Genomic DNA, 11,997 nt, shown 5'->3' on the forward strand with positions numbered 1-11,997 from the left:
AATGACCCAGAACATTGTGCACCCTTGACCTCCTTTCAGGCCCCCAGGAATCTGGTTCCTATCCTTTTCACACACAAGGACAATGCAGCACCTAATGTTTTGTTAGTCAATCATACCGATGTCTCTTGTGAGTTTCTGTGTTCAAAACAGTGTTGCATCCAAACTGGCTGAGCTGTTTTCACGTTCAAGACTCTTACCAGCACTACTTTAGGAAATGACAGCATGTGGTTGTTCTATGTAGCTTTTACAGCCGCAGTGCTTCAGGACTGAAATAAGGGGTGAGGACACCAGTCTTACAGGGTGATAGAAATCCATGTTTGGTAAATGGAAAATGTTTATGGTCTCTGTGCTGATCATATGGATTGCAGTGCTTGTGCTCAGTGTCTGCTGTACTGTCCTGTGCATTCGAGGTCTTATTCTCTGAGTGGTAGATATGTCTGTTTCTTTGAAAATGTGTTTTGTCCACAATTCTGTCTCTACTGTAATGACCTTGATGAATTCTACCCGTGTCATTTGTACAGTAAATCCTGTGCCAAAAGAGGCCTGTGTTTAGGGAAGGACATTTTTATTTATTTATTGTATCCAATCCTTTGAGTATGTTTATGTAGTCAGGACTTTCCTTGTTAACCAAGACCTTGTTTTATCTAAGATGTGTTTTTATTTTTTATTTTTATTTATTTATTTTTTTTATTTGTTTGTTTTTTCTTCAGCTTGCTGTGATCTGTTTGCCACTGTACCTATAGGATCTCCTAACCTCTTGTTTTTCCCCTACTTTCTGTTTTCTCTCTCTCGCTCTCTACCATATATTAAGATGCCCAGTTCCAGCTGTTCCATCCTTGGACCACCAGACCTGGCTCTCTACTACCCTACTGCCCACTGTCCTGATCTGGAGCCTCGTGTTTATTCATCCTCACCTGCCTGGACTTACACATTTCACTCACGTTTTTTGTCTTTTATGGCTTGACGGCGCATTTCCATATTCTCTTATTCAGTATTGATTTATTATTTTTATTCCTGCTTTGCTTTTTATTTTGCTGTCTGGTGACCAGAGGAGGATGGGTTTCTCTTCTGGATCTTGATTCTTCTCCATTTTTTTTCCTCAAGTTTTTCTTGCCACTGGCTTGCTCAAAAGAGGCTCTGACCCAGATCTCTGTAAAGGCGCTTTGTGATGACTCGTTGTGAAAAGTGTTTTATAAATAAACTTGAATTAATTTTTAATGCTTTTTTCCTTTTAGCAATTTAGTTTTTTGCCAATGTTTTAATATCACTCCCTTTTCATATTTATTACTTCTGGACACTTTGAACATATAGCTGAGTGATGATGCTTGTACTTTTCTGCTTTAGAGAAACTAGGGCTGTTTCTCTAAGCTTGTGTATCATATATACTCTTCTATATTCTGAAAGCAGTGTGTGCAGTTAAAGACTTATCCCTTATTTTTCACTTATAATATTAATGATACATTTAACATTTGCTGTTACTTTACTTTAAATCATTCTTTGTGTGTTATTATAGTAGTCTAGTGGTTATGGATTTAGTCTCTTGGGTGCCAGACTATGTAGAAGAAAATTAAACCTGAACTGTTCACTAATGCTGATTAGAGGTTTCTGATGGAATACTCACAACAGGAAGATCTCATTCAGGCTAAAGGCCAGTATATTAATTATGAATTACTTCAGTTGACCATATATATATAATTCAGTATGGGAGTAAAAGGGGAACACATTTACTTACACTGCTGTGGTAAATGTATCTTTACCCCTTATCTTGTGTTTGTTATATCCTCTCTCTAATCTCATCCTGAACTGAATTTAGAGCATCTATTAACTGATGATTTTGGAAAACCTCTAAAGTAAGCTTTAAAATACTTGGAAATCGACTCCAAGGTTGAAGGTGGGAGAAGAACCAGATTTCATAACAAAAATATGTAAGAAAGCTGGATGTAGTTCAGTTCATGACCGTCATAAAAAAGGAGAATGACGGTCTGTAAACAGAAGAATTGATAAATCTGTAGACTCCTCCCTTGAAGTGTATGTTTAAATGCACTGGAACTAAAGAAACTAACTCTCTAGCTGCTCTCTGTGGCCTAGACCTTGCAAAGGCTCATGGGAGGGTGCAGGAAGATTGCCTCTCCAAGGCCAAGTGAGGTGAGGGTTCCAGAGATCAGAACTAATAAACTGCATTTTAAAACTGCTGTTATATTTAATATATGCTGGAGTTGATCATTTAGACACAACAGTCTATTAGACGTCTGAATTAAACAGCCCATAATGTTGCGTATTAATGATCTTCAAATGCTGTGATGGAGTTTCAGTTCATAGTTTCTAAAATCTAGATTTTAAAATGAAATTCAGGAAATTGTCATTTATCATATTTCAGATTAAATTCTATATCTTTGTCTTTTTCCACATGTTGTCCACATCTGTCTTTTTCTGGTGTTTTCCTTCATGTTAATGAAGTTTAAAAATGGTTTAGGAAGTCAGTGTGTTTTAACTCCTTATCCTTTGATCTGGATCTGGATTCTCGTTGGGAAATGAGGACTGTTTCCACTCATTATGGAACTTGTAAAGGTGAAGGTCACTTTAGGTCAGTCTGAAACCACGTTAAGGTCATTTTCTCCAGGCCTCCTCATACTGTGGTTATTAGCACAACAAAACGGAGACAGTTCAGGGTAAAGAGACACAAGTAGACAATTCAGTCCAGTTTCACAGAGATTCCACTGATTCAGGATGAAGAGCAACACAGCAGCGCCACCTACAGGTCAGATATCATACCTGCAGCAGCAGCTCCAGTCATAGACTGAGAAGAAGAAGCCAACGATCATTTCCTCAGTTATTAACGAGCCTTATTGTCTCATCATATTAAATATGTAAATATTACCATTGTTATTATTGTTAATAAATAATGACAACCACAATAATACTTTCCTTTATGTATTACAGATGTGATGTTTTTAATAATAATTTATTAGTTACTGTCATGTCTGGTCAGACTTGTCAGTGAACACAAGGAAACACTGGCAGGGATGGACGATGCAGGACTTTAATGTAACCTGGGCAAAAGTAAACAGACACAACAAAGCAAAGCACAACCGGGGGAACAGCAATCTAATGGACAGAACCAGAAACAAAATCAAAACCTGACAACTCAAACTGGACACAGTAACACAGCTGGGACTGGGAGGAAGCTAAAACTAAAAAAATGTGAATAGTTTAACCATTTAAAGCCCATTCAAATTTCAAAACAACCATTTCAATGGTTTAAAGCCTTGTATCTCCACTGATCACTGATTGTAAATCTGAAAACTGCTCCAGGCAGCGAACAACCCAGTCTAAAAGAGCTATTATTGATCAAGCGGTTTGTGTCGTGTCTTTTTTACAGAATTAAGGAGAATCAGAGAAAAAAGCACACGGAGAGCAGCGGAGAGAGAGGACCCCCATAACAACACACAGAGAAATGCTGTCAGTCAGATGAGTGAGATCAGTCTAAAACTGTTTATTAGTTTTATTACTAATCATTTCTACTCAGAAAACATGGCTTTAATGGTAAAATTGTAATATTATCAGTGCTGAGGCTTCGGCAGAGCTGAGGGGATTTTGAGAGCCGTGTTGTAAGTTTAGTCAGTCAGGGGCTCAGCTCTCCTTTCTGAATCATTCTAATGATTTATCTTTATCTAGATGGAAATAAACACGTATGGAGATTTGATCACATTCCTTTTAGTCTTGTTTGTTTAGTAGTTTGTAAAGTTTGCAGCAGTTTTACACAAATAAGTGAATAGTAGTGAACCAAGATAAGATAAGATAAGATAAGATAAGATAGCTCTACCAGAGCTGTTGCTCACTGCAGCACTGGGGTTAAGACAAGCTGCTCAACAAACTCCAAAGTAAGATTATATTTATGAGAGTAAGATTATATTTATAAGAGTAAGATTATATTTATGAGAGTGAGATTATATTTATGAAAGTAAGATTATATTTATGAGAGTAAGATGATATTTATGAGAGTAAGATGATATTTATGTAAACCTGAAATCAGTTCTAGTTTACTTGTTTTATGTGAAGTCTCTCAATGACTATGTTACACAGTTCGACCAAGGTAACGGACTTCTGTCTTAACCCTTTCCTGCCTGAGTGGAACATTCCTTTTTCAGACACTGTGTCCACAGAAGGAAGCAGGATGGACCCTGCTGATACATCTGCAGTGAGAGCTCTTGCAGAGGGACACAGCACTGTAGCTGAGCTTAGAGGAATGCTGGGGCTTTGAGTTATTATATTTATATTTATATTATTATATATTATATTATTTCTCTTGCATTGCTGGTCCACTCTATGACCTCATCAAGGTGGGTTGCTAAATTGACAGATTTCCATTTCTCCATAAAGTACTGCCCCGGAAAAGAGAATATTGATGCCGACAGTTTGTCATGAATGCCTGCTAACATGCACACTTTGATGCAAGAATGCACAGAGGAAATACCCCATGATGCAGTAGGAACCACCGCCCAGGCCTGTCTGTCCAGCCTGATGTACCAGTGACCCCATTATCATCAGAGACATTAGCGCAAGATCAAATGAATGACTCTGATATTGGAGCAGTTTTACAGAGCAAAAAGTCAGAGACATGATCAGCACGTCATGAACTGCAATAATGAAACATTTTATTCCAATCAAAAGTACAGTGTGGAGAGAGCCGCCAATTCTCTGTGCCCCTCTGTTCAGACAGAGGAACACCTGCGTTTTATACCCTACTACACCTCATATGTTGACTGTTCCCATATGCAGGATGTCAGTATCTTATCCATAAGGGATATAAATCACCCCCCACCATTGTTTAACGTACATAGTACACATGAAGACACAGCTGGACCCCTTAACATCCCGGTCACATACAATGGAAAGTATGTTCAATCTAAACAATCTCCTATATTTGTTCAGTTCATGTACAGTTTACCAAATTAGGCCTGGGAATGGATCTCGCTCTCCTTTCCTAACCCATGAGCCTCACTATATTATTCCTCAACTCCATACCATTCCTTCAGCTCTATGAACATCTGCATAGCTAATGAATACACAACAATATTTCCTTTAGCCAGTAACGACTTTTTGACAGCTCATCAAGTCAAGTTTGATTATATATTAGCAGTTCGTCCCATAATAATCAGCCACACCCCCAGCATCAGCCACTTCTGTGCATTACGCATTTCTGCTCTCATTTATTGCCAATTGCTTGGCATCGTTAAGAACGTTTTACTCTTGTGTGTAAAGTACTGCATGTAACACACAGCTGTTTACCGTTTCGCGAGTGTAACCACTGGATCTGATAGGAACAGTGTGAAATGCGATCTCTTGTCTCATCTCATCCCATCTGGCACAAACACGATATGTTCCATAAGCAAAGTCATGAATACACGCATGATTACAAACGTTATAAGATTATGATGATGATAATAATGATAACACTTCTGATTATCCATTTTTATTAATTATTATTAATATCATCATTATTTTTGATTTTATTATCATTATTAGTAGTAGTAAGTGGTAGAATCACCCAGACGCTCGAAATTCTAAATTATTTTTTACAGAATATGGCAACAAGGAAGCACTGGAGGGAAGAGCACATGGTGTGAGCACTTCAGGAGGTTTCTGCTGGCATGGCTGTACATCGAGTAGCCAGGCTCTTCAAAGTCCCCCGCAACACCTTGGGGGACAGAGTAAGTGGGCGGATGACCCATGGCTGTCGCACAGGTCGGAAGCAGTTACTGACACCAGAGGATGAGGGGGCTCTGGTGCAGTACTGCTTTTACTGCGCGCAGCATGGGTTCCTGCTCACTAAGGCGCGGCTGCTGGCGTACGGCAATGCAGTGCAGTGGTGGCTCAGCGGTTAGAGCGCCGGGATATCGATAACAGGGTTGTGGGTTCGATTCCCGGGCTCGGCAAGCTGCCACTGTTGGGCCCTTGAGCAAGGCCCTTTACCCTCTCTGCTCCCCGGGCGCTGGAGTTGGCTGCCCACCGCTCTGGGTGTGTGTGTGTACTCACTGCCCCTAACACGTGTGTGTGTGTGAGTGTGTGTTCACTACCAGATGGGTTAAATGCGGAGGACACATTTCGCTGTACAGTCCACACTGTACAGTGACGAATACGTGCACCTTTATCCTTTATCCTTTATCCTTTATCCAGTGAGGAGGAAGAGGAACCCCAGTGAAGATGTGCCACCACTTAGGGAAAAAAGTGATGGCAGTGTTTCAGGAGGAGACACGCGGGACAACTAAGCATAAGGACCCCGGACACCATCGACCGTGGGAAAGAAGAGGACGGTGGTTCAGTACTTTGACCTGCTGACATCCACTCTGAAAACAGATTTATAACTGTGAGACTGCTTTCCAGATGAATGGCACCAGGTTCAAAGTACTGACACCCCGGGGGTCTAAGCACACATACCAGCAGGACCCCCACACCCGAGACCACGTGTCCGTACTGGCCTGCTTCAACGCAGTTGAGGAGGACATTCCACCATTTATAGTTTTCGCAAAGAATTTTCCCGGAGGCCCGTACACCCAAGGAGGACCCCTCAATGCCCTCTATGTCAAATCTCTGGCGGGGTACATCAACGGAGAGCTCTGCTCTTAATCTTCGATGGCCACAAATCCCACCTCCCGGGACTCCTGCAGCAAAAAGAGGACTTGGCCAGGAAGGCCGAAGAGGCCAAAGAGCACAACAGAGGAGAGCCCAGACCACCAAGGGCCCCGACGCTGAAGCGACACAATCCGCTGACCCCGCCACAGCCTCCGGGACAACCCCCAGCTGCCACCTCCTCCTCACTACAGCCAGCAGGAAAAAGAGGTGATAAGCTATTAAACTATAAATACACCACTATTATTGTTTCTAAAAATTCTAAAGGTGTCCAGGATAAAATGTGAAACTAATGAAAATCTAAATGTTATCAACCTGCAGGTGAAAAGAGAAAAGCTCCAGCACCGAAGACAGGTGACTTCAGTGTTCAGTTAGAGATTCAGTTACTGTTTCAGGAGCTTTTAGTTTATATCTCACTTTTTCAGTGTAGTTTTACCTTCTGCCTTATCTGTAGGTGTTCAGGATCCAAAGATTATTTCTTACAGGGAGAAACAAATGTAGAAAGGCAAGGCAGCCAGATGAGGGAGGGGACAGAGATGCACCCATGACACAAACCAAAAGGTAGCTGTCCATTGATGAGTTCTTAAAGACAGTGTTTAGTAGTAGAAAAAGTGTTGGATTGCAGTCTAAATGTAACTGCAGTGAACAAAGTCTCTTAATTACACGACTCACAAAAAGTTAGGGATATTTGGCTTTCGGGTGAATTTTTAGGATGAACCTAAAATGCACTCTAACCTTTACCCCCTTTTTGTTGGGGTATACCTGCCACTGTTGTTGGCTTTTGTTTCAATAAACAGTTTGAGATGAGGAAATCACCACTGCATGCTCCTACTTTCATGATATAATATCACTGTAGGATGAACTTTCTACATTTTCCATAAATTTCATCCGAAAGCCAAATATTTTTGTGAGTAGTGTATGATAGGGGAGATAGTGTGTGAGTGTGTTTCTTTTATGTCAGATCTATGTGGCAGGTGCAAGCGGGTAAATCCCCCTGGGGATGGCGCCATTGTGTCGTGTACTGTCCCCTGTGTGAGGAGTTGTTCCACTGCAGCTGTGAGCAGTGGAACCCCTCAGAAGAGGAAGAATTTGAGTGTCTTCGGTGCCGGAGGACCCGTGCCTGCATCATGTCCTCTCTTAAGTTATGAATGAATGGAAGGATGAATTCATTTGTATGTGTGGTGTTAATTAATATTAATAAGTTTAAAAAGAATTAATATTATTATCTGATTCTGATTTTTAAAATGTTTTTAATGTTTAAAGTAAAAAAAGAACCTTGAGAGGAACCAAGACTCAAAAGGGGAACCCATCCTCCTCTGGTCGACACCGGATCCAAAACAAGAACACAGAATAACAGAATGGTCCGCCCCCTCTGGCTATGCCCCTCCCACTCTACAGTGCTCTGAGTCACTGGCTCCAGATCCACTTAGCACACCTGAGTCTTGTTAGCCAGACAGCAACTATAGCCTCACAGGAAGCTGAACCAGCACAACGTCTCAAGCCTCATCCTGAGTTTAGAGCTGAGCGCTCTGTTGAGGTGTGGTTTGCTATGCAGAGGAGGTATGGGAGGCAACTCTCAGAGTCTGGATCAGAGGCAGAGGAGCTTTAAGTCACAGGTGGACCAACAATGCCTGCACACTGATCTGGAGACTGTGTCTAACTTCCTCTGACCTTCTTCTGTATTTCCTCTCACTTCCTCTGACTCTTTCTGACTTTCCTCTCGTTTCCTCAGACCTTCCTTTGACTGGCCTCTGACTTCCTCTAACTTTCAATGAGTTTCCTCTGTCTGTCCTCTGACTCTCTATTACATTCTACAGTTTCCTTTGGCCTTCCTCTGACACCCTCACTTCTCTGACTCCCTTTGACTGTCCTCTGATTTTCTCTGAGCTTCATCAGACTGTTTCTGTTTCTGTTTCTGTTGACTTTCCTCTAGTCTCCTCTACAGCTGCAGGTGGTTTGAGGGCCTCTAGTTCCTGTCTGGGTTGGAAGCTTAAGGCCCAGCTGATTCACGAAATTCATCAGGCACCACTTATCTGTGCAGGAGTGAATGCAGCCGGACTCTGAACTGGACTGTCTGGTTAGTTTGTGCTCCTGACTTGGCTGTAGTTCTAACTTCAGCAGATCTTTAGTTTTTTTATTTGCTAAACAGACTTCAGCAGTTCTGGGGCCGAGTTTGTGGAGGACCTGGACCTCCTGATTCAGTCTGTGAACCAGTCTCTGTTTGGGTGTGGTCTTTAGACTGGACAGGCTCTCCTCAGCAGGAGTAGTGTCTCTGCAGAAAGATCGCCCTGAGCTCTGTTCTCCTCCTTCTCTCCTCTTTTTCACCTTCCTCTACCTGTCTGTCTCTCTCCTTCTCTTAGTATTCCTCTCCCTGTCTGTCTCTCTCTTTCTCTTAGAATTCCTTTCCCTGTCTGTCTCTCTCATTCTCTTCTTGCTCTTCTCACTGTCTGTCTCTCTCCTTCTCTTCTTGCTCTTCTCACTGTCTGTCTCTCTCCTTCTCTTCTTGCTCTTCTCACTGTCTGTCTCTCTCTCACTTATCTTACTGTTGTTGGCCTGAGCCGCTATCATTGCCCTCAATCGAGCTTCGAAGTTCCCTGGATCTTTCACATCGAAGCTGTATCCTGGCTTTTTCTGGCTGGCTGGCTGCCAGAATGGGGGGATATACTCAAAGCTCATGTTTAAAGGAGCAGCTGATCTCCAACAGCAGAAAGCTGTGAATGAGCCGAGTGAAGATGCTCCTGCCATTTATACACTTCCAACCCTGTGATGTCATAATTCACCTGTCCATGCCCTTTGTTCTGTCATTAGTAACTGTTGCTATGGTGGACAAGCTTTAAAGAACACTGGTAAAACTGCCTGTTCCCCTCACAATATATTTATCTTACAGTATATTTATCTTACTACTGTTTCATATGTCTATAGTCTACACTACATTTCCACTGTCCCCACAGCACCAATGCACTGCAAAACATCAGTGTCAAAAACTAAGATGAATAAAAGCAAAATAAGAAAAGAAATGCTTGAATCAAGCAAAATTATCTGCCAATATGGTGAGAAAACTGCACTGTAAATTATCTTGTAATCTCAAAAAACAGTAAGAATGAATCATTATAAGGCATTATGACTAGGTTTAGAGACTCACTTGATCACAAATCATAAAAGTCATCCATAAAGTGACAAAACTAGAACACTAATCTTGTTTTAAGCATTTTTATGAAACCATTCATTCATTTGTTAAAAAAAATAAAATTAGAATCATTTAATGCACTTTACACTTAATATGGAGTTTAAATAAACAAAAATGACTTCTAAGTCATCCTAATTTAAGACTGTAATTTTATAATAATTATTTCATATTTCATAATGTTGTATTCAACATGAGAAACAGTAAAAACAACCACATCCAGTATGGTACAAACTCCAGAGACACTAAAATAGGTAGAAATGCTGCTACATAGCACTTAATGAAAGACATGTATGCATTATACATGGTGCTGGTGAGTCAACCTGTTTTTAAACTTCAACAAAAAGTAATATTTCACTTTTAGCTTAGTTAAACTAAATAACTCCATGTTCCTGAATGTGTTACACTGTTTTATTTTTAACAATCAAACCTCTAAGAGTATTTTTTATTAAATAAGATATCTAACACAGCTGAATTTCTGAAACACCAAACTTAGTAAACAACCAGCTCTGTAACTGTTAGAATTTGTTACACCCCTGCTGACAATGATAGCCACTGCTGCTTGACCACAGGGCACTTTTCACTACTCACCAATGATCTTTCTCCACGCTGACAAAGGTTTTTTGTAGGATGAAGCTGCATCCCGATCATGAATGGCATCCTGCAGAACTTCTGTCTGAAGTATTGACAGGAGTGTTGGGAGGCACTTTGGATAGATCAGATGAAATGTGCAGTAGTGTGCTAAAAGATAGAGCTATATATATATAATTAGTTTTTTATGTTCTATGGAAGTTAGAATATGAAATGAAAATGAAATAATCATCAATCTTTAATTTTTGATCTGTTTTTAAAATGAAAAAGAATGACCAAAAAATGTTTCAGTCGTTTTTACTGTATTGCCCAGCACTAAATCAAAATAATAAATACTTTACCTGCTGGAAAGCCCACATTTACACTTGATCCTATAGTTCTATAAATATGAACTTATAGTTTAGTTTTCATGATTGATCATGGATGGGGTTTTCCATCACTGGAACTTAAAACTGGCTTATGTGACATTAATGAAAAGTTGGTTTACAAATGGTACAAACACTTACCCAAGTGTGTGTGCAGTTCACTGTGTTATCACGAAGCACTGGATAATACTCCACAAGCCGCTTTGCCATGGCCTGGACCTCATTTTTCGAGGGAAACATAAATTCAGTATCACTTGCTCTGATGATGGACACCATGTTGGTCACGGTGTTCCTCACTAATCGGCAGCGAAGAATATTTCATTCATATTAATCATAAGACAGAAAAACAATTATCATGCAAAAATAGGTTTACTGTAAGCATTAGCATGTATATTCATTTTAGTAAAATATGATATACACACCTGCACAACTTTGAATATTAAAAAAATACCACAGTCATTTACCACCACACTATATACAGTAACGGGCAGCAGCACATTTTAACTTTAATAATATTTATCTTGTAAAGTAGCCACTGATATTACTTCCAGTTTCTCCATAACTGATATCTGAGGGATATTTATCCAGATATGTAGTGAACGTTTCCAGGCTGTCCTAGAAAAAGTCCCATATCTTACTTTTAGCTCACAAAAGTAGCAGAGCTTACAAGCACATGTGATATTAGTGAGCTGCGTTAGGTTCAGTAACTAGTTATCTAGCTCACTTCAGTTAACAGCAGCTACACATTCACTAAAACACATCAGCTAACCTAGAGAGATAATCTAGCTAAAAAGCTTTTATTATACCATCTAAAATCACTTAGAGTTCTCTATGTTATTAATTAGTATTGTTTGTGGAATATCTGTAAGATGATGTATTTTACCAGAAAGGATCAATATATTACTCATTTGTTGTCTCCTAAAAAAGCGCTCCTCCTGTGGCGCATTAATACAGAGACACACAGTCGGACTGTTAGACACAGCCATAGCTCACAGTGTGAAGTTCATCTGACTCCAAATGTCCACTTCATTAAACTCATTTAGAGACCTGAGTTTAAGGGCTGACGACTTCTAAACTCTAGTAGAAATCAAAGCAGCTTGTCTTTGAATGTTCTAGTGCTGGAGATCGAGCTTCTCAGCATGGTTCTATTGTTTTGGAAGGTCAAGTACAAACTAAACAGAGACACTTTGTGGGTCTGGGTGGCATTTTCCATGCATGTTGTCTCAC

This window comes from Salminus brasiliensis, chromosome 12 (genome assembly GCF_030463535.1).
Source record: "Salminus brasiliensis chromosome 12, fSalBra1.hap2, whole genome shotgun sequence".
Classification (NCBI taxonomy): domain Eukaryota; kingdom Metazoa; phylum Chordata; class Actinopteri; order Characiformes; family Bryconidae; genus Salminus; species Salminus brasiliensis.